Source organism: Rousettus aegyptiacus, unplaced genomic scaffold, assembly GCF_014176215.1.
Source record: "Rousettus aegyptiacus isolate mRouAeg1 unplaced genomic scaffold, mRouAeg1.p scaffold_m13_p_7, whole genome shotgun sequence".
Classification (NCBI taxonomy): domain Eukaryota; kingdom Metazoa; phylum Chordata; class Mammalia; order Chiroptera; family Pteropodidae; genus Rousettus; species Rousettus aegyptiacus.
In genome coordinates this window covers 98,144,492-98,168,325 of record NW_023416310.1, presented here as the reverse complement: position 1 = coordinate 98,168,325, position 23,834 = coordinate 98,144,492, and the positions used below count along the sequence as shown (strand labels likewise).

General features: G+C 35.4%; 1 protein-coding gene across 4 annotated transcripts in view; it reads left to right on the top strand.

The window, feature by feature from the left end:
- CTNNA1 (catenin alpha 1) overlaps positions 1-23,834 on the top strand; it is a 187,005-nt gene that overhangs the window by 105,220 nt on the left and 57,951 nt on the right. The window lies entirely within an intron of this gene.

Sequence of the window (23,834 nt, the reverse complement as noted above, 5' to 3'; positions counted from 1 at the left end):
TTGGTGAAAAATAGATAAAGCCAGTATCTATTGGGAAATTGTTTGGTTTTTAAAAGTTGGTTCATATATACCCTTATTAAATGATTTCTGTTGTGACAAATGATCCCATTGCCTCCCTCACCTTTTCAAGGCTTATTTTTCTTAGACTATTAAAATTTCTTAATTGAGGAAATGGACTCAAAGCTTTAGGAAGACAGTCATTGGATTTTTCTTTTTCAAAGCAATATTAAATTTTGTAACATTCGGGAAAAAATCTAATTTTAAAACTGAAATTTCTAGTCACAGTGTTTTTAAAAACTGACTCCATTTGCTAGCTCTTATTTGGCACACTCTAGAAACTAAATCTAACTATTCTTTTTGACTAGGTTTTCCCAGCCAGTGCAAAGTTAGCCACTTTCTTAAAACCAGTCAAGCCATTTTTTAAAAAGTTAATCAAGAATCACATTAATATTAGGGTTCTGACAATGAATGTTAGTTACTATGTTTCTGGTTTGAGATTTTTAGTCTTGGCAGTTCTTTTAATCCTCGAGATTTGACAAGATTTGAACATTAGATACAAACATAGGTTTATGGGGAATGGTACATAGAAGAGAATGCCTTATGAGGTGACACAGTGTCTTAGATTTGTTTTAAAATATTCCAGCAAAAAAACCTAACAGTTGATAAATGAAACAAGAAAGCAGAAAATTGATGGTTGTTAAAGCTCGATAATGTTGCATAAGGAAATTCATATACAATTCTCGGTCCTTTTGGATATGTTTGGAAAGTTCCAAAATAAAAAGTTTTGAAAAGATAATTTTTATCATCATTGTAGTTATTTGAATAGGTGTCAGTATGTTAGATATTTAAAGGCAAAATTCTTGTCATGTTTACAGCCATTCTAGAAGGATTTGTGTCTTGTAGCTTCAGAAAGGCCTTGTTTTATTTCATCCAGCTCCTTTCTCAATCCTTTGTCCATAGGCTGACCAATGATGTCTCTTAGGCCAGTTATATTCTCTTGGGAATTTGTATGGGGAAATAATGGGAAAATGATGCAGTTAGTAAATGGGAATTGAAGCAGGAAATTATGCTATTAAGTGGAATCAGGGTCATGAGGGGTCATAGCAAAGTGAATTTGTGGGTGAGCAGCAGCTATGAATTAGATAGGCAGCATAGAGGGTAAGAATGGGTCGAGTATTTGAGATCGGAGAATGGTGCAACTAGCTAAAGAGGAGATTCTAGGCATTCTCTTGGGCTTCTCCTAAAGTTGGTTGCCTAGCTCTGTTTGGTTTATTGTGGACTCGTGTCTTTGAAGTAAAAAACCTTTTGTCACTAGATTGGATTTGAATTCTTTGTTTATCCAAAAAGAGTATAGCTAGTATAGTCATTGAGTGATGCAATCTTCTTAAATTCATAGCAAGTACTTTTTAAGGTCAAAAATGGTCATTGTTTGATCACCTAGGCATTCCATAGTCTAATTCCTCAAGCATTATCAGAACCCTTTCTGTCCTGAGTCATGTTTTTAAAGCTCTATCATGCATATAGTAAGAAACCTTTTGCTTCTTACCTACTTGACTATTATGTAATTTAGTACTGATAGTTACATCGTTGTTAACTAAACTTTGATTGAATGGAATTTAATAAATGGCAGTAATTAGGGCTTTGGGGGTTGGCACGATTTGTCTTCTGCAGGTTTCCTATTGAGAAGTTGCCTAAACACAATTTTAGGTGGCCTAAACACTATTTTGTTAGCCAGCATGATTTCAGATTCTTACTCTTGCTGTTATTAAGACATGGCCTATAGCCAGAGAAGCCTTGTTTGAATATAAACATACTATCCACTATTGTCTTTCTCTGTTTTTCCTTTTTTGGTGCTGTTTTTGTGGGCAAAAATAAGAATGAGTTGATCTGGCTTGGAAGAGATAATACTAGTACAATGGAGATTTTAAAAAGAAAGATAAATGAAATTACTTTATTATAAAGCACTGGAGCAAGTGAAAAAAACTATGTTAAATAGGATATACAAAGCCAGAAAGATAGGATTGGCATTGATTGGCATTGAGGAGTGGGCAAAGGGAGAAACTAATAGATTTAAAATAAGGAATTAATGTGCAGGGGTTGACAAACCTCTTGTCTTGGTGAGAATGAAGAACCATTAAAGAACCATTTTACAAAGAAGACTGGCTAGAAACAGTCCTCTTTCCTCCTGTTACTGAGTAATTGACATTCCCAGAGGTCTTGGGAAATGTTTTCTTTTTCTTCTTTAATTTGCTTATGTGTATAAAGTTACTGCTCAGATCCTAGTGAAAAGGGTTTTTTGGAGAGAAGTGTTTTGATCATATTATTATTTTTATATTATAATTTCTTCAATTGGCCGCTTTCTAGTAGGGTGGATTTAGCCTTTGATACATTTCTTCAGGCCCAAGAAAACCTGCTAAAGTAGAAAGGAATGAAACTATTCCATTTAGCCTCTAGACAGTGACACATTAAGGCTAATGACTGCCAAAAGGAAATGTCAAACACTAAGCTAGTCTACTTTCTTTGGCAGCTGAGAATCCGGTGAATCAACGGTTTTAGGTGGTATATATTTAATGTGGGTGGAGGAAGAGAGTGTCTAAGGCCCTGTTAAGTTCAGCATAGTTGGATAAGGAGCCTATTTCTACTTTTCTAAACCTAGAATAAGGCATGTGCCACAGAAGGAGGGTTTGTATTTGCTATGTATGTAACATTAGAAACATTTTAAAAAGTGTTTATGGGCTTTGATTTTATGTATCTTAAAAAGTGTATGGGTAAGTGCTAAAAAGCGGTGCATTCATATGTGTGAGGGGTTGTACTCTAGAGTTTTGATTGCCTTTGTATCCTTTTTCACAAATAGGAGTTTTCTGAAGAAACTTCAAAGAAAATAGATAAATTTTGCGATACTGGAGGTATAAGGAACAAATTTAGACTGAATACTGAAATTTACTTTTAAGAAGAAGACAACAGATTTAGAGCATTTAAACTTATAATCAAGTATGTTCAACGTGTCCTGGATATTTAAAATTTAGCACTTAAATATTTACATGCAAAGATATGATAGCTAAAGGGTACAGGGTTGCTTTTTGAGATAATGGAAATGTTCTAATGGTAGTGGTTGCCACATACCTGTGAATATACTAAAAAAACATTGAATTGTGTACTTTACTGCGTGAACTGTATATGAATTATCTTAACAAATCTTTAACAAATCTGTTTAAAAATATCACATGCTGTTTCACATGTATGTATGGTAATGATGTGCTGAGTATTTTAAATTATACTTCCTATAAGAGTCAAGGCAATTTGTTTATCTTATATGAAGTAAAGAATGTTCTTGTTTTGAAATGAGGCTCATGTCTGTTACTGCCATCAGAATAACTAGCTACTTTAAAAGCCTACATTGTGCACAAAGTTGGCCTCTTTAATCTCCTGGCTTTGTACTTAACAGACTAATGGCTTGCAATTTTCTGTGGCTATTTTATTTAAATTGTGCTTATGTCGTGTTAAGAGTTGTTGAAGCAAAAGTAGTTCAGAAACTCAAGTCAAATATAGAACTCGTATCATTTTAAGCTATCTTTCATTTTTATTTTGTCTCTGAAAAAGTAGTGGGATCTATACAATCTGCATATTGTTAGTCTTTAAATTATTACGTTTAAAAATACTTTATTTGGAGATTCTGCATATGATTACCTGGAATTTGTAGTAACTATGGAAAGGAATCAGCTTTTATATTAATTACATAGTCTTTTTAGATTTTATTGTGGTCGGGAATGTATTGGATTTGTGTTGAAATAATAGTGCTCATAAATAATAGTAGTATCTCATAGCTATATTCTAGGCCCACTTGAATTTGAAGAAATTGCAACAAAGGTATAGTAGAGATTGTAAGTGAATTGGCTTATTTTAAGCAACATTAATTTCTTTGTTTACCTACAATAGATTTTTGCTCTTTTTACTTTTGTGATTAATACTTGTAGCTCAATAAGTGTTAATCTTATGGCTGGTGCTATAGAATTTACTGCTTCCCAATGGAGCTAAGCTGCAAATCTACCAATTTTTGGTGAACCCAAAGGTCTGCTGGCCTTTTCTCTGGTGAAGTGTAGGCCAGAGTTGGCAGCCTCCTCATAGTTTTCAGTGATCTTGAGGTTTTGTTTAGTTCCATCATTGAAGTCAGCAACAACCTTATGAGCAGAAAGTAAGTCTTACTCCAATCTGTGTACATAAAATAAAATTACAGCTACAAACAAGGGGTCACATAAACCATAATGACTTCTTTTCAGGGTTTTCCTGTTACTGTTTATTTGCTGTGTAGTCGGTTCCATTTATTAGTGCTTGCTACCAGACCAAACTGTAAAAGTCACCAAAAACAAACTCATATGAGAGAAGGGATTTCTGAAATTCTTCTTAAGCTTTTTCTGCAACAAGGGGGAAAACTGAAAACATTTCTTTTTTAGCTGTTATAATTTCTTAAAGTGTCAGTTGAAAAAGTCAAGTATTACTCCTTTCCCTGACTTTTTACCGTTGTTTATTTGTGGTATTTGCATTCTTTTTTTTTTGAAGAAAATTCTCAAAGAGAAGCCTGATGGGAAATTTTAAGAACTATGTCAGGAAGTAAGAAAGATATGTTTTGGTAGACAGTCACACTCAGATCAGTGTGGGCAGGTGGTTGTGAAGTCTATTTTGGGGAGGGAATCTCTCTCTAAATTGATATTCTGGGTGATGGAGCATATCTTTGCTTCCCCAAGTAAATTTTCAGGGAATTATAGAAAGAAAATATTTGTTCTATTACTGCTACTTAGAGCTTGGTACTAATGAAGTTGGTGTTTCTTTATTTGAGACTCAGGAGTTGAATGTAGAAGCTGCAAATGACAGATTTTTATAGGCAGTACATCTCTCATTAGTTGTGAAGTTATCTGGAGTGGTTACTTTTACCTACATTTCCAGAAGTAAATCAGGTGGTTCCTCTATATCTTTAAAATTCTCTTTGCTTAGCTGGGATTTCGTGGCCCCGCTTCTGAGGTGGTAAATTCCGCCTAATTTGAAGCTTTGTTTTCACTCCACAGAGATTTGGATTATGTATTACTACTATGTATAGATAGTTGGTATTAAGATTAATTTCTCATTGAAAGGATTTTCTGTGGAGTGACATTGTTCTAGCTCTTGACAGCTGTACTAAGCATGAAGAGTTACTTAAATTCCCCTGTCTCAGTTGCCTCCACAGGGAGTTGGGCATGATGATAGGTACACAGCATGGTTGGGAGGGTACAAAACAGCCCATGCTGTTAATACTACTGCTACTATTACCACTTCTATTGCTAACAAATTTCAGTATTTTGAATGGTTTAAAACTTCAGGATCTCTATTTTTATATTTTAAGGTGTTCTGCTTTATAGTGATTTCTTAGAGTAGGAGCATTTCTCATTTCACTGAGTGAAATAATTTAATTCCTTCTCTCCCTCCCCTTATCTCTCCTCTTTCAGGAATGGTCAAATACATATGGTATACTTTCCCTTTTTTATGTGCATTCTGATAATAATGTCTAAAGACTATATTAATTTTTAGCAAGTGTGTCCCTGCCGACTGTGCGGCTGAGGTTATTTTATTGCTCTCCATTTGTCTTAACGGTCTTGCCTGAAGTTGGTGGCCTTATTCCCAGATTCATAATATGTTCTTTTTATTATTAAAATGTACATTTTGCTTGGGTCTGGTATATTTATTTATGGTTAATTCTCAGTTATCTGGCATGTAGAAGGGAGGCTCTTATTGTCAATGTTCATTTTCTCAATTAAGTTTTATGTAGGCATCTCTATATAAAATCTCCATTATTCTTTCCTGCTCATTTTGGATTTGATGATTGTATTTGAAATAGATTTTTTTTTATTTGATTACTATAACTACCCATATAGCTTCTTTTCTCATTCATTTTCTACAAGTTGTATTTATATTTTCTCTCTAGTTTATTAAAACATTTTTCTAGCACTGGAGGAAAGTAGTATTATGAGTAAGATTTATTCTGGTCTTATTAATAAACCTACTAGTTTATTGTTTAAGAGAGTTTACATACCCTAGATCTGGTTAATAACCAAAAACAATAAGTTTAGGCTTTGTCTATGTAGTATAAAAAGACACTGGAAAATAAGTAGCGTGAGATCTAGTAGGTTTCTGTCCCTTTCATGTTACAGTCTTTCTCTTTAGAGCTCTTAAATGGCTAAAGAGAAAAATTTTATTAGGAAAAATCTTTATAGTTAAGCCTGGAAGACTTAGAAGTGAGGAATGTGGGCTAGCTGGCATCATCACTCTTCACTTAGGCGCTATGAACAGAGTTACATACAGTTGTTATCTGTCAACTTGCTCATTGGATTAATGGTTAGTTGCTTTAGAACTAATACTAAAGCTAGGAGTAATGGGAACATGTTTCACATGTTGGCTTCCATAGGTTTCTTTTGAAATAGGTCTCTATTGTTGAGCTGAGATCCTATGGCTGCTTTATTTCTTAATACATAATAAATTTTGTAAATTCTTAGAACAGGTAATATATTTATATGGTTCAAAATTAAAAGGGCATAAAAGAGTATATAGTGAGTGTATATAAATTTCCTTCTCATTCCAATTCTCTGGCTACCCGGTTTCTCTCCTTACAGTTTGTTATAGCTCCTTCCAGAAATATTTTATATAGATACACTCAAGCACACACACAAACATACACATACGTATTAAAGATAACATGTCTGTCTGTATTGAGAGTTACTTGATTGTAAAATAGGCTTTACTAAGATAATTTTCTGACTTATTCTTTTTTTACCCTTTTAAAAATGTTTTCCTAAATATTATGTATACTTTGCCCTCATGGCCCAGATATCATTCTACATCCCCCTCCTTTGGCCAAAACCTCATGCATTCTCTTTTACTCCTAAGATGCTGTTACCTGTATGCCTTTCCTTTCTTGCTTCATTCTTAGGCATTTAATCTTAGAGACCTCTGTTCCTGTTCTCTCTACTGTGGCATCAGGTTATATAGTCCCCTATTGCAGTGAAGTCCTCACAGGTCTGGAATGTAATCATTATGTCTTGTTTCATGTCTGAATTGCTTCTCATCCAAATCAGATCGAGTAGCCTTAGGTTACTTATTAGTTGCTCTGTTACTGACTATTCTGTATGACATTGAGGTTACTTCTGTTTAACAAATAATTGCTATTAATGATAGCACACCTTAGTGTATTATCTACATAGCAAATAGGCATAAGTGTCAGATCTCTTTACACTTCATAATTTGTTACCTTTATCATAGTTTAAAGTAGTCTTCATTCACTGTAATAATTTCAAAGATTTTATTATTTCACTAGTCTCTTTCACTTTTGCATATCTGACAGTTCTTACGGTCTTTAACTTCTGCCCCTGGTTCTTGTCCAGAAAACCTTCATTTGTTTTCTTAATTTTAAGCGATACTTTTCTGGTTTGAGAGTCCCACAGATGGTGCCTCTACAGATTTAAGATTTATCAATTACTACTATAAAAATTTAAGAAAACCCCAACAAATCCTAATTATTTTTTGGTGATTTATAGTAGTTTGTGCTTCCTAATACTGGACCTTTAACTTTAGCCATGCACAAAGAATTTTTACATTTAGTTTAGGGGCTATTGAGCATTATCTAAAGCAATGATAGAAACTGGCATGTTATGCTCTAGGAAAAAAGAAGACTGTCCAATAAACAAAAAGTACTCTTTTCTTTGGGTCAATAAAAAAAATATGCAATGTATTGTTACTAGTGATATATGCTTGGGAAGTTCAGGGTTAGGGTAATTTCACAAAATATTCTGTTTTAGAGCATATCATAGATAATAATCAGGAGAGGAGAGCCCACATGGCCTTGTTTTATTTATTGGGCTCCTGAGCTTTTCTTCCTATCCTTCCGGGAACTGTTGTGTCTGATCTCTGACCCCAGGACGTCTGTGGCCCTTGGCTTCGCATCCTCTGGAGGTTTGTCTCCTCCATCATGGCAGCTGAACTTCATGGCAAGTGATGCTGCATTGCCTGTGGGCAAAGGTGGACTATGATGATGTCATTGTGGGGGACAAATGATTTCTGCCTATATATGCAAGGGAGATATTCAGTATATGTACATCTGGTTAACATGGATGCTGCCCAGTCAGTAGTGCTAGAGTGCTGGAGCAGAATTTTGGAGGCCTCTACGAGGGTTGGCATTAACCTTTTAAGTTATGTGAGTGAGTGAGTGAATGTGTGTGTGTGTGAGTAATATTTTCAATATTTTTAACAGTGCTTTAGTACGTTCCCATGAACATAAGCCTTGTGTGTGAGACTGTGGGCCAATAGCCAGATCTCCTCCACCCATATCAGCATTTCCTGTTTCCAGGCTCAGCTTAGTGAGGTACTTTCTTTCACTTCTTTTTTGGGCAGTGTTCCAGGACAATGATTCCAACCTCTTATCTGCTGTACATCCTCTTTTCCACTGCCATGATTTTTCTTCCAGTTTTTGCTTCTTTTTCTTTTTACATGATTGTCACTTTCTAAGACCCAGTGAAATTGATACTACTATAGTTCAATTATAGTTCCTTCCTAGAGCCTTTATTGCCTTTTAAAATATTGTACTCAAAAGAAATTAGGTTTCACTTGTAACAAGTGCAACTATATGATATAAAAATGTATATATGCAAAGATAAATCTCTCTTTAAATTCACACATGTCCATACCCACAGCTTTTCCATAAGTGGGATCTACGTACCCATGCCGAGTCTTCTTATTTCCTCCTTTTCCCTCTCCTTCCACTCAAAGCTTTCCCCTATCTTACATCTTCCTCTCCTAAGGAACCAGTGTTAGCAATCTGATAGGAGTATCTCCATACTTTCCTCTGCTTATATAATAGATCACCAATCTCCACCCCCCCCCAAAAGATTTTTTTTGCATAGGTGTTTGCTTAATCAGAGTGGAATTACATTTACAAACCTGTATCTTATTGTTCAACAATACCTTATTAAAATCCTTTCAGTTCTTCTGGTTTACCTTTAATCTTTTAATTGCTGAGTAATATTTCATGATGCACATATACTATCAATTATTGGACAGCGCCCCTCTTCCTGCAAGCATTTACTTGAAAATATTTTTAAGCACTATGAACAATGTTGCAGTTACCAGTGTTTGTGCTTCAGTTCTATGAGTTAGATTCTGGATTTTATTTCTATGAAATTACAGGGTTGAATGGTACATATACATTTTTATTCAAATGGATGTTAGTAGATTATTTTCCAAAAAAGGCTAAATTAGTTGCAGTTCTACCACCAGTATAAGAAAATAGCCTTTTATTTATATCCTGACAGGTGTTAATTTTTCTAATCTGATAGATACTAAGTAATAGCTCATTATTACTTTAATTTGAATATCCCTGACCACTTTTGAATTCAAATAATCTTCTTATTGCTTGTCTAGTGATTGGACTTACTCTTCTGTGAATTGTTTATTCATACCTGTGCTCATTTTTCTAATGGCTTGTATATCTTTGGGGGTGGGGCTGGAGCTCCTTATGTATTATAGCTATTAACTTAATATCTGCCATCTGCATTGCATATATTCAAATAAGTCATTTGTCTCAGCTTTGCATATGGCTTTTCTTTTTCTTTTCACCATATCTAAAGGTTTTTTATTTTCACAAATGTGTGTTTATCTTTTGTTTTATGACTAGGGGATTTCCTATTTGGGGGTAAAAATGCCTTCTTCACTTTAGATTACTTACACGTATATCTTTGTGTCACTCAGGGTTCAATCACAGAAGCAGAGCAATTACAAAAGATACATAAGGGATTTATTTTAGCTATTTGACATTATACAATCATAGAAACAGATTAAACAGTTTTTGTGAGGCTGTTACTTTTGTATCTGGTGCAGGGCGGAATTTAGCAGGGCATGCAGTCAGTAAGAGAAAATGCTACATATGAAGCAGGGTTATTTACTCTGGAACATGAGCTGGATCCTACCCCATAAAAACAGTCTGGAATTCCTGTTGGCCTCGCAACTACTGCCAGGCCTCCAACAGTGATAATAGAAGTTTCCCGAGGAAGAAGATGACTCCTTTTATCACAGATTTAAATATGCACTTGACCAAGTCAAAAGCTGAAGATGAAAATCCTGTAGGAGTTGTGGTCTTGGTTGCTGCCTCATGCTAACAGAGTGGTCCAACAGAGAAGCAGCAATGTTTGTGACTTTGCAGCAATAGCATCTTGTAGTTGTACCTACCTTCCCAGAATAAAAAAGATTGTTGCTGACTTCATTTCCACCTTCCAAATCTCATGTGGTCCACATTAACCTGGGAATATGCAAGGAAGGAAATTCTGGGAAATAAAGTTTCAGACTAGCTAAACTGACGTACAAATTCATTGTATCATATTCTTTCATCTGATTGGTGTGAGGTAAGTGCTACAACTTTATATATCTTCCAATTGGATAGTGATTTATATCTATACTATTTGCTAATAAACCATCTTTTTTTCCCCTACTGAATTGAAATACTATTAAGTTATTAAGTTATACTAGCAAATATTTGCTTTAGTTTAAATTGAGAAATTGATCTAAACTTAGTTGTATTTCAACACTAACAGATTTTTCTTTTGGCCTTAGAAATGCTTATAGGTAAATGATAGAACATTTCCTATATTCACAGTGTGCTCAATTAGTTTTATTACTTTGGGAATTTCTGACAGTAATAATGACTATTTAAATCTTAAAAGCCTCCGTTAGTTGATTGCTCTTTAAGAGGGAAATCTTAACTCCTCAATACCTGTATAACACACCTGTACAACCAAGAAAGGCATACTTCCTAGTTCTTGCTTAAGAATTGAACAAAACTGTTTAAAAGGAATATGCTGTGGCTGTGTGTGTGTATGAAACATGCAAAAGTAGTACCAAAAGAAATTTTTTTAAAAAAAGGTATATAACTCAATGGATCTAGGAAAGAATTTTTATATTCCAAATGAGAGTTTTCATGTAAATTGACATATTCAAATACAAATTTGTTTGCAAAAATTACATGATTGAATACAAGGTAATAATTAATTGCCTGACTTTGAGATTTTAGGTTTTATAAAAATTCTTTTCAAAAAAGCCATTTTAATTGTTTAGGATCAAAATTTATTTGACCTGGATGGGTAAAGCAAAAAGCCCAGTCATGGAACTGGTTTAGTGAAGGTTTTCAGAGCCTTTCCTTCTATAGCATTCCATGATAAACTTCCCTGTCACAATTCTCATTGACATCACATCTGCATTTCTATACTCATAAATAGTTTTAAGAATATTTGTTTTTATTTTTACCTACATCTGCAAAATTTGTATGGATATTTGCAGTTTATTTATGGATATACAAGTTCCTGAATGCAAGCATTGAATGTGACTCTACACATACTGAAGTGAGAGGTTCTTTTTCTAATAAAATAAAAACAGCCAGTACAAGCCAGCTTTTATAGTTTCTATATATAAATATTATTGTAGATGCAGGAAATTGCAGATTTATCAGTAGAAGCCCTTTTAAAGCGATGACAGAAAATTCAATATATACTGGGCAAAACTTTTTTTTTGCCTGTTGCCTAAGAATTTTCATCTTGTTGGGTTTTTATCCCCTTTCCCCCTAATTTAAAGGTTATAATATTGTTTTACTAGTGGTTCTTAGTTGTGGACAGTTGGCCTGTGTATAGGGAACCCACACTTCCATACAGTGTTTGGTAGGTGAGACAAGTCTCTCTCTACTCTCTTACTCTCCACAGAGGTGAAAGCATATCCCTTTTCTTCTTATAAAAAGCTAGAAAAAGCAACAAGAGTTAATTTCTAGTAGGTTCTCCTTATTTAGGTTTTTCCTTATTTTGGTAAGGAAATAAATAAAAATAAATAAAAATGTAAAATTCTTAAGTCTGTGGGAAAAGTTTGGACATGTGGAAAAAGTGTGGACATCTGATAATTTTCATGGTTTGTCTAAGTGGAGAAATCTATTAGCTAGTTTTGACTGTAATGAAAATGTGGAAAGAAAAGAAATGTATGCTTTTATTTGAGACATTGAAGAGCTTTTATAATTATGAAGATTTCTGTAAGTCTTATAAAGAAAGTATTTGATTATGGGGAAGGACTAAAGATATGGTAGAGTTAAATTCAGTTAGGGAATGAAAGGATTCTGAAATTCTGAAACTTGTTGCTGTTGCGAAGTGTAATCCTTAAGAAGTCATTTTTCATCTTCAATTTCTGTTAAGATGGGAGGTAGATAACAGTTTGGGTCTTTTCTTAACATTGTATTGGCAGCCATACCACATAGTTTTTAACAAAAAGAGCAGTTCCAATGAGGTTTCTAACAGGGAAGCCATTAATGAACCTCTTATATATGAAAGTAACAAATTAGACCTTATAATAAGATTATTTTGTAGTATGTGAGGGAGTAAAATTAACAGGTTGTCACTATACTGTGCTCCTACATGTCTGTGTAATATTTGTACCACATTTGGGTGTCAGATATTATTGTCATAAAAGTTTAAAACTTTTAAATGATTTTAGATCACATATATCTCCCTGGTCTGGCAAAAATTTTGAGAGTACACGATTAAAATTAGAAAAAGGGATAGAATTTACTAGAGTGGATGGGACCTAAGCAAGAGTTTTGCCCCATACTTTACAAAGTAGAAACTGGTTCTGCCTTTTTCATGTCTAACTAATGAGAGGAAGTCCTTATTGACACTTGAAAAGAAGGCTGTAACCATGGATGCATGGAGAAACTATGTATTTTTTCAGAAAATAGTTTTAGATCAGATTAATAGTGAAAACTTGAAATTTAACTTGGGAACTTGGAGGCTCTCTTTATTTAGTACATCCAGATAAGTGATTGATTTCTTACTTCTTTTCCCTCATGTCCCCAGCCTACTTCCCATTTCTCTTGACCAAATCTCTTGGAGAGAGTCATTTGTTTCATCTCATCTGACTATTGGTTTTTACCCTTCGCCTGTTCTTTAAATAAATCTCTTTTCCTTATGCATCTTCCTTAGCAGCCCTTTTCTGATATTTGAAATTGTGAGTTTCATTTTTCTCAGCAAAACAAGAAAAATTGCCAGGATATGTTTTTTAAAATCACTTCTTTGATCATCATATCCCAGCCATCTCCAGAAATTTGGAGTGGCCATTGTTGTTGACCATGTTAAATCTAAGCACCTTTCCTGGTCCCAGAGGCCCCTTGACATATGACCCTACCCTGGACAGGCTGTGTGTAGCTGAACTTGTGGGTATCATCTGTCATATTAGTGGCTCTGGCTACCCCTGTACCATGCCATCTTGAAATCTTGCTGGTGCTCTTGTACCAAGCTTGAGGCTCATTTCCCCACTGCATGTTTCATTGTCCTCCCTGTTCTCTGAATATCGATAATCTAGGTGGTACCATCCAGTTCACATTTTGGGGCTTATTCCTTTTTATTAGTTATTTGTGAATATTGTAAGTTTTATCTCCAACCAAATTATAAACTCCTGAGAGAAAGGGACAAGCCTATCACCTTAGCATTTCATATAGTGGAAGTTAAAGTAGTACTTGTTAAATTATTCAAAAAATATTAAGTAATAATAACAACAACAGTAACAACAACAGCAGCTCACATGGAGTGTTTACTGTGTGCCAAGAATTGTTCTAAGGGCATTCCATTTAATCTTCAGAGCATGAGTTTGGGACTGTTAAGATATAGAGGTTAAATGACTTGTTTAAGGTCTCCCAGTTTGTAAGTGTAGGTACTACACTTTGAATCCAGTCTGGTTCCAGAATTCAAGTTCGTAACTACCATGCAACACCGTAGGTCTAGTTGAGAGGAATAGTGTGTTAGATTGCAATACCATAAATTACAAATTGTAATTATATTTTTTCCTTTTCTCCCAACATTTTATTGTGAAAATTTGCATACAGAGCTGAAAGAATTGTACAGTGAACACACACACACATATATTATATACATACTAGATTCTGTGATTAACATTTTTTTCTATTTGCTTTATCACATGTTCCTCCATCCCTGAATCTATGTTATTGTTTTGATACATTTCAGAGTCATTTGGAAACACTTGTATACTACACGTCTAAACACTGTGACATGCATGTCATTAACTAGAGTTAAACTTTTTAGTGGCAAATATTATATATAGTGAAATGTACAAATTTTAAGTGTACTATATGATGAGTTTTGATATATGCATACATTTTGTAACCAAAATCTCTATCAAGATAGAGAAAATTACATGGTTATATTTTTATTGAACATTTAGAAGTTACAGTTCAAGTATATGAGCTGTACATTTCCTCCCAAATTAAAACCTGCTTTTCTTATTGTCCCATGATCATCTCTCATTGGTTCTTTAGTTTATTGACCTCATATAACGCAGGGCCATCTGCATCACCTACTTGGCGTGGAGAATGTACACTTCCTAAAGCAGTGTGTGTGCAGACTCTTAATTGGTAACAATTCCTTTGATGTTTCAGATTATTTTTGTGAATAAATCAACCTATTCTCATTAGTTTTCTAATGGAACATGATTTACTCAAGTGGCTTTGATATTGAGGGGAAGCTGCCCTTGAAACTCATCCTTTTTTTGTTGTTGTTGACAGCCATTTGATAGATATTGTTAAAAGATTCCTCATACTGGTGTAGGAGAAAAGTGTGGTTCTGTGAGTTTCTTCATTTACCCTTATTCCCTTGGTGATCTCATTCAGTCTCATGACTTTAAATACCTCTATTCACTGATGATGACTTCAGAATTTGTATTTCTAGCCTAGGTCTTTACCCTGGACTTGTCATCTCTATTTGAATGCTAACAAACATTTCAACTTCAGCATGTCAAAAACTAAATTTTAACCTTTCTCATCCTTCCCTTTCCCATTCTGTGCCTTCCGTAGTATGCTTAATCTCAGTTTATAGCAGGCCTTGATATTCAGTTAGTTTAAATGCTAGTTAATAACATCATAATAAATAAAGAGTCTAGCCTTTCATAGGTTTTATCTAACCCTCAGAAGAGTCTCTCCTCCTCTACTTCCTCAGTTTAAACTGAGGAGTATGTATGTGTGTGTGTTTAAAACTTAACATAAAATACTTAGAAGGTGAGATCTTTACAATACTATTATTGGTTTGGGAAGCCAGTAGATTTGTGTTTTTAACAGAAATACATTTGTGTAATAATAAATTTTGTAGTCATCGATGATGATATATTTGGTGGAATATCAACTAGACTTTAGGTAAACCGTTATACAGTTTGTCCATTTCGTCACCTTCTATCTAATTTGTCTTACATCTATTCTAAGCAAGCACAAATTGGGTGTCTAGATGATGATATTGCTTATGCACTGTAATGTTTTTGACACTTCAGGAATGCTGCATCAAAAGGAAGAAAATTCCTAACCACATGCTATTAGGTTTTTCTTAGACTGGCAGCTTTAACGCAATAATAAAATGGGCTCCAGTTGTTGGAAGATGATAGCAAGTGTCAGAGAGCAGTTTTGCACACACTGGCCTGAAGGGATTGTCAGGAGAAAAGGGAGATGTGATGTGGCACTGTGTCAGATGCCTGCAGCAGTCTGCGGAAGGTAGTAGATTCTTTTCTCCTTTCATTGCCATTTTTTTTTTTCGCCTGTTTATTTCAAGGGAAATTTAGGGAAGTTGTTCAGAGAGAAGTAGCAGTTAGGGTCAGTTAGGGTCACTTCTTAACAGTTCTTAGTGTGTATCATACGTGGTAGTCCTAGCATGGAATAGTACCTGTGCCTGATGCTTGTCTTTTACTCTTTTTGGAGCAAAAACTGGCAGAACATAACTTTCACGTGAAAGGTTAGTGTTTTTGTGGCCAGTTCTATGGAATCCTGACAAAACTGGTGTGAAGTTTTAGAATATAGACTATGGAAATAAGGATTACTGCCTATCATTACCCCAAGAATTCAGCATTTCTGAAATTTTCACCACCATGTCCTATGTTCTCTATGTCCGAAGGCACTGTCCCCAGCCCCAAATAAAGCTGGCAAAATATCTGATCGAATTAAAGATGTGAAGGATGTTGGGGATTTTATTTGATCAGAGAGCTGGATTAAGTGCTAATTATTAAAAGCAAAAGGATACTGTTTTTAAATGGCTGGTATTCGTGGTCATTTGAAAGTAAAAGTAGGCGAATAAACTTTATTTGATACTTGAATCTTTACAATGGGGAGGGTAGACTGAGAAGACAGTGCTGATGAGTGATAGTGTTGCTAGTAGTATTTCCTAAATTGCATGGACCAGTTTGCAGCTTATTGGCACTTAGTTTTGTGGAGCTAAGGAGTGTTTTTTAAATTATGCATATTTCTTAGAAAGTGGGTACTCAGCAGTGAATATACTATAACTGAATGGTTTTTCTTTCAGTAAGTAGTTATCCTTGGAATTCCAGGAGCCATGAGAAACAGATACGTGTAAAGCTTGTGTGCTGGTAAATTAGGAAAGAGAATAAGCCCAGGGGTCAGAAGATGTGAGAAAGTGGAGAAAAGTTGTGGATGAAAGAGGAGATAAAGTGATCTTTTTCTGGCTCGATAAACTGGATCATGATCTTAGAAAGACAATTCCAAGAAGAAAGTTCTTGATTTTAAAAATCTGGGCCATATGATCTGTAGGTTCCCATAAGACTAAGTGTGTATATTCATTCAGACAGGTTAATTCTGAGCGAGCTTTATATTTAGTAGAGATTTTGGTATTAATGGATGATCACTGTCCAGGATATTACAAAACATACCCTCCTGTGTGCACTGGACTAATGGGTTATCTTTGTGTTTTTAAATTCTCAGACCTCCCTTACTTTTACCTCTGAATTCTGGCAAATCTGCTTAGGAACCAAATCTGTCATAATTGGATGGGCTGCTTCCTAAATTAGATGTGGTAGACTTGAAGTAAATTTTTTTCTAAGGAAAAAACGAACATCATAGTGATTCTTAATTCTCAGTCATGTAATTTGTCTTAAAATAAAATAGTTTGAAGCTGAGATATTGAGATTATTTCTTCTGAAAAGTAGATTTCATTTAAGATAATAGTATGCATCGTCCTGTTTGATTTTAAATGACTACTTTACCCAAAAGGAATTTTGGAATTAGGGATACTAAGTCTTCTAAAATTTAGCCTTGATTCATAAAGCCAAACCGGAGAAATGTCATGTCGAATATTATAATACATTTTAGAAAGCAGGTTACTGGACTGTGAGATGATGTGGCCAGTTTTATATCAATGTGAAATACAAAAAGTGCATCCAGACTGTTAGCTCTCACTAATTATCAGTCTTTTGGAGACTGTACATTAACTTAGTGGGGGAAGTAAGCCAGAAAGAGAATTTCAGGGAGTGACACAGGAATTTAACATATCTTTAATGTGATTATGTTCTGTTCTTGATGGATCTGCCACATCAAGTTCTCCACATATTGCTATTAAAAATAGCAAGTATTTATTGAACATTTATTGTGTGCCAGCTTGTTCTCAGGACTTTACATGTATTAAATGTCTCTATGGTTGTTATTGCAGTGAATTCCATGTTAGAAATGAGAGGCCCAAGGCACAGTGAGGTCGAAGGACTTGTCTTTAGAGTCACAAGCCCAAGTGTGGAGCAGGGCACTCAGTCACTGTGTTGTTACATGTTCCTATTGAAATATAGGTAGATTTTCTAATGGTGTGTAGAATGAATTTTAAGTTTTAGAGAGACAGTTAAATTTATGACAGCTAGTCAGATCAGGGAATGCTTTATCTTTTTAAATGTGTTCTTTCTTAGGAAATTAGTTATTACCGTATAGATTCTTACCCAAGGAACAAATTTACGATTTTTACCAGCACAACTAGAGGTAATGCATGAAATGTGCTTCTCTTTGTTCATGATGAAGTGGATGATTTTTAAATTTTAAATTGTACTCCTAGTCTAGAAGATTTGTAATGTAATAGAATAGATATTCACTGGATGTCCTTTATGTGATGAAACATTATAGTTTTGATCTCAGGTATATGATAGGGAGTAAACATGAACTGCTCTTCTAAGTTGATGCATGTTCATCCTTGCTGAGTTCATAGGTTCCAGCCTTGAGTCACCACAAAGGTTAGATCATAACAAAGCATGCAACGTGCTTGTGTAGGCTCCTCACCCTTAGCTTTTTCAGGGGTTGACATGAAGAACTAATCTGCTTGTTCTCTAAAACCTCTCTGGAGATACTTACTGTCTGACATGTTTCCTTATTGTTCCTACAGCTGGCTCTGTTTTATAAATAATTCACTTATTTTTACACTTAAATGTCTTTTCCCTCGAAATAAACCAGTTTGCTTCCCAGGTCAGATGAAAACTGTTGGTTTTGTTCTTTGCCTTGACCACCAGAAGGATCAAAGCCAAAACAGTATATATGCAAAAAAACTTTCATTGTCCTGCTAGGGTCTTGTGAGATCAAAACCTTTAGGACCTGGTGAAATCTCTAGACTCAATCTACATTTGCATTATAATTTCAAGGAGTTCTTGTATCCTGTGAAAAATATTTTGAACTCTTATAGTTAAGAATCTCTGTTTTTGACCTTTTTATATTCTTTTATCAACCATTCTATACATGTGAATGTATTATGCTAAGTTTCCTTGACTTTATAGAAGTAGGTTATATGTAAATGATAAATATATTGTTTTCTGAGTTTTTATGGATTGAGCAGTTGTCCTTTATGTATGTGGCAGCTAGGCCATGGGAAATACTTTTATCACAAGAGGAACTGTTTGAGTTGTGATGATGATGAAACAGTTGGGCTAATATAAATAACTGTAGTATTTCTGTCTGATAATTTTCGAGAGAAAGCAATCTGGAGATTGCGTGTGTGTGTACATGTACGTACAAATACTGGGGCTTTATATAGAGTTTTTGTGCACTGAACACAGTTGTGAATGGGTATTCAGTAAAGTTATGACATTTTTACTCCTCTGTCCTGTGGTTCTTGGTAAAGTCTCTTGCTGGAAGTTGTAACAGGCTTTTGAGAATTGGCTCTGGGGCTCCAGTTTTAAAATCTGGTTCCCAAGTGTGGGAACAGCCTTCTCTCTTTGGGTGGCAATGGAACCATTGGCCCTTGTGATTGCAGTTGTTCAGATGCTCTTTCATGTTGGGTTTCTAGTTGGAGGTCCTGAGTTGGAAGTCATGGGCTTGGCTTTGCTCTTGGGCCTCCATGCATAAAGGAATGGTATATTCAGTTTGTGGGCTTTGCAGGATAGGATGTCTCATTGTACTTGCCTTTGAAGATTGGTTGCTCTTTAAAATGTCCCCTTCGGATAGGAGAAGGGAGACTCAATGTCTGTTTCTTAAGAGTGTTCCCAAAATATTGGCAGTGAGGAGGAACTCATGCTAAGGAGAGCTGTTTGGAATTGCAGTGCTTTTCACCCCCTTTTTCTTCTCTCTTTGTGAAAGACAATTTGTAGTACATTTTGTTTCTCTAAGGGAGACTTGAGTACCCAGCTGGTTAGGTACATTTAAAGAAAAAAAAATCTCTTTAAACAAACCTTGAAGAAATCTATTATAAATTTGAGTGGGAACCTGAGAATGCTGTGGCATACAGGCAAAACTAATTAAAATAACTGATAAAGAAATCAGATGTAGCTTTACATGGGATTTTCAAGGTTAAAATGTATGAGAACTATGTTAATAAGCTCTGCTTTTAACTCCATTAACTGTAGGACTTCATTCCTTTGTGCAGTTTGAAACCACCATCACCTATGCCCTCTAGTGCATACTGGGTGAGTTTGACAGTAAGATTTTGTGCTATGCTTCCTGTCTCTGCTCTAGTTACTGCTGAGATTTTTGGTATGAGAGCTCTCTTATCCCTGGGTGTTGGGGAAAGGAGTAGTAGCCTTGTTTCTTCCGGCCTGTCTTGTCCTGCTGTAGTGCTCTGGGCCTGAAGAAGCCATAAGTGCATCTTGGCAGGCATGGCAGATTCCTGGCAAGCCAACTCCTCAAGGCCAGGGCAGTTTCTGCCCCTCCTGTTACACAGACATAATATTTTGTCCTGTGGATGGTAAATGTCAATTGATGGACACTAGTTAAAAATATTGCCTTCCTTTCCCTGTCCATACTTAACAAGCTGGCATCTGGGGTAGAGTCATGGAGGAATCCTAGGCTTCCCAACATGCTTAGCACCTATGGCCCTCCCTCTCAGGAATGGTGTGCAAGGTGCTACTGTGATGTACTGCAGTGGACCCCAAGTTACAGGCCAAGTTGCTTTTTGCTGGAGATAGGCAATTGAATATTGAGTGCCTTTTTGAAGCTCACCAGGCTGGGGCAGCAGTCTGCTATTGGGGAAGTTGGGGGATGGTGGCCAACCCTAGGCTCTGTGAACCCTACGAACAGCTGTTTGTCCTGTTCTAAGGCTTGTAACAGAGAAGCTTACTGTTGCATGACTATTGTTTATTGGTATGGTGGCTTTTTAGCCAACCCTCAACTCCCTACTCCCCTTACCTTTACTTCTTAGACCAGTTTTGCCTGTCTCTGAATGAAAACAGGTAATGATTAGCTGCCCTTTCTTCAGCTGTCACATTTGGCATTGTAGAGAACATAGTATGAGGCAACTGTTCATTTAAGGTTTCTATGTTACAAATGGTTTTTCAGGTTTCACATGTCAAAATTGATAGATTACCAAGGAAAATCTAAAAAAAAAAAAAAAGACATTCACTTTTTACAGTATACACAATTTTAATAACAAAACTTTCCTGTACACTGTACTTTACCATTTCCCCTCAGACCCCCCCAGTGTAATAAGGTTTTCTTCCTACCTCCCTCACGCCCCACCCCCATCCCCAATGGCTCTTAATGTGATTGAATACAATGTGTTTGGACTATACTTTTGGTTTCCAGTCAAGGTGTTGATTGGAAGGTTCAACAAACATTCCATAGATCATACTTTTTTTTTTTTTAAATTACCAAGGAAGAATAGGTTAGTTAAAGGAATAGCAGATTTTTCCAAACGTTTTCAATAACAGTATGAAAACTTAAACCCATCATTTTCTCCTTGTTTGTTTGTTTTTGTTTTTTTTTGTTGTTTGTTTGTTTGTTTTTTGCCTTAAATTATTCAGGTTTGCCCTAGGTTAGGAACAGAAATAGTTAATTATCTGTGAATGGCCTTATCACCTTTATCTTTTCCTGGGTGAAACACTTTAACCAGCAAGATATTAAAAAGTATGTTTCAAAACAGATTTTTGAGACGGGTCTCTCCCTGTATTGCTGATATGAAAATGGAAATATGCCAGCCTATAAAGAATATTCTTTCAAAATTTCATATTGATAGACACACTTTAGAGAGAGAATAGGGCATGCACAGTTTTCTTTCTCCAATAGCTGTGTAGGAAATGCGCCTTAAGAAAATGGTATGCCTGTTTTGAATTTTAGGATTTAGACCTAGTGCAACATAGGGCTCATTTTTATTGGAAAGATGGAGTCTAGCTCTTGGTGACTAGCATCAGAATAAGCAGATGGATTTTAATAATTAGTGGAGTTGGAAAGTTCAGTCATTTTCATTCATTGAATTGGTACAGAAATTAACTTAGGCACATTAAGAAATTACATGTGTTAGTGCAGATTTTTGGCTTAAAAATTAGTATCTTTGCTATTTGATGTTGGCAGTGGGTATTCTCAGAGCTGTGTGTGGATTTGCAAATTTATCAGCCCACTCTTATTTCAGGAAGGTGATTGAAATCCCTGGCAAGCTACAGAAATGAATATAAATGCTTCCAAACTATTGGTTACTAGGTGGTACAGGATCATAACCTTCTTTAGCTTTTCTTCATCCAGAGAGATTTAACTATTTTTCTGGTTCTTGATTAAGTGGTCATTTTCCTCTAACCTTGAAAATGAAAAAAAAGAGAGAGTAGGTGCGAGAGGATGCTGGAGAGGGTAAAACTAAACCACAAAACAAAAGCCCTAAAATCTCGTTAGCAGTGTAGCTGTGATGCTCTTCCACAGAGAGCACATATGACTAACAGTCTCATCTTCAAACCTGTACTGATAATAGTATACAAATAGGCCAAAATTAAATGGAATCCTGCCGTCTATAGGCAATTCAAAAGGGAAGTTTGCGCTTTAGTGAAAAAGGGAAATGCTATTTGGCATTATCACTCATTTTTCTTAGAACATTACCAAAAAAAAAAAAAAAAAAAAAATGGAGGGTAAAAAAATCAATTATTTTTCAACTTGAAAGTGTGCCTTAGTGGCCTTGGCTGTGCTGTTCTTCTGAATTACTAAATGACTTGCTTTTCCATTCTACTTTTCTACATACATTAAGGATTTTACCGATTGATAGACCATTTACTACTCACAGTTTCAATTAATTTTGATTGTGGTTAAAATGGAAAATACTCCTTTGCTATCCTTTATGGCTAGTGGAATCTTGTGACAAAGCTTTCTCTTGACAAATGTTCATGGTTATCCTGATAAATGAGTTGGTAAATTTTAGCTTGTGGAGCTCTGATTTGTAATAGGTGTTTCTGATCCCGCTCTTCTGTAGGGAAGCAGTGAGCTGTGCTCTGTGCTGTAAAATCAGCTTCTGTCCCTGCCCAGGCAGGCCCAGGGACTGGTTTAACAAGAGATGAAATGCTCCCTGCTAAAGATTAACTGAATTCCACTGGGCTGAGCCTTTGCCAAACTAATCTACCTACCCTAAAAAATGTAGAGAGCACATTTATATAGTAATATGTGATCTTGTCTGTTTTTTACTGAGACATTTTCTTTGAAACGTATGTAGATACCCCTCTCTTAGTATTAAAAAGAAAAAATTACAGTTAAATCTCATGGGTTAAACTATAGTCTTAACATGTTTTCCATTCAGTCCAGGGAAGAAAGTATGCCTTGAATTAAGGATATCATGTTAATGGTTGTGTTAAGGAAAGATAACTTTTTTTTAATGGTAGTGGTTTTTTCTAAGGGTTTATGCTCTTTTCACATACAGTAAATGTCCATTGTAAAGATGCTTATTCTTTTAAAATCAAGTCAGTCTAATTTCTTAGTTTTTGCTGCTACATACGTAGCATTTTGTTTATGGAAAAATTCTGTATAAATTGGTAACTTGCATCTAAATCCCAAATTTGTTATAATTTCTCCATAGAGATCATAATAGAAGAAACACAATACTTGTGGCTTTTTTCTGCATGAAAAACGTGATATTAGTTAATTATAGAATGTTTATATTAATACTAGAGAACCTCCCTTCTCCTTTTTTTAGCTGCAGGTCCGGGGCCTTGCCCTGTTTGATGCAGATTGTACGTAGCTACCCATTTGCCTCACTTTTGGCTGGCTGCCTTTTAATTTCAGCTAACCTGTTTCTGTGAGTCAGATTTTAAAATGCTGCCTTTCCTTTAATCCCCTCACCTCCGTGCCATCTTCAAGTTACCACTGTGTGGCTGCATAAGCATATAGGGTGTTCTGCCGTGAGGTTTGCCTCAGTAATATGTTGTTCTTTTCACTTAGAAGGAACTGCTCTCATAGCATGAATGTGTATCTTTATTAAAAGGTCAAGTTTTACCATATAATATTTAGAAAGTGATTTTTTAATGGTTCCTTTATAATATATTCTAATAAGAATCAGTGTTATGCCTGTTGCCAGACAGTTATTTTTAATTTGGCTCTTTGAGGTTTGAAGATTAAGAAAAGGCAGAAGAAAGAGGTTTAAGCCCGTTTATCAAGGCATCTTTGATCATGACAGTTGAGGGGGGCGGGTACAAAGGGGGGAGAGGGAGGAGAGAGAAAGAAAGAATTTTGTGTATTCTTTCAAACTAGAGGGAGCAGGTCACAGGATTGTTAAGTTGACTCAGTTTATATCTTTTTTCTCTCC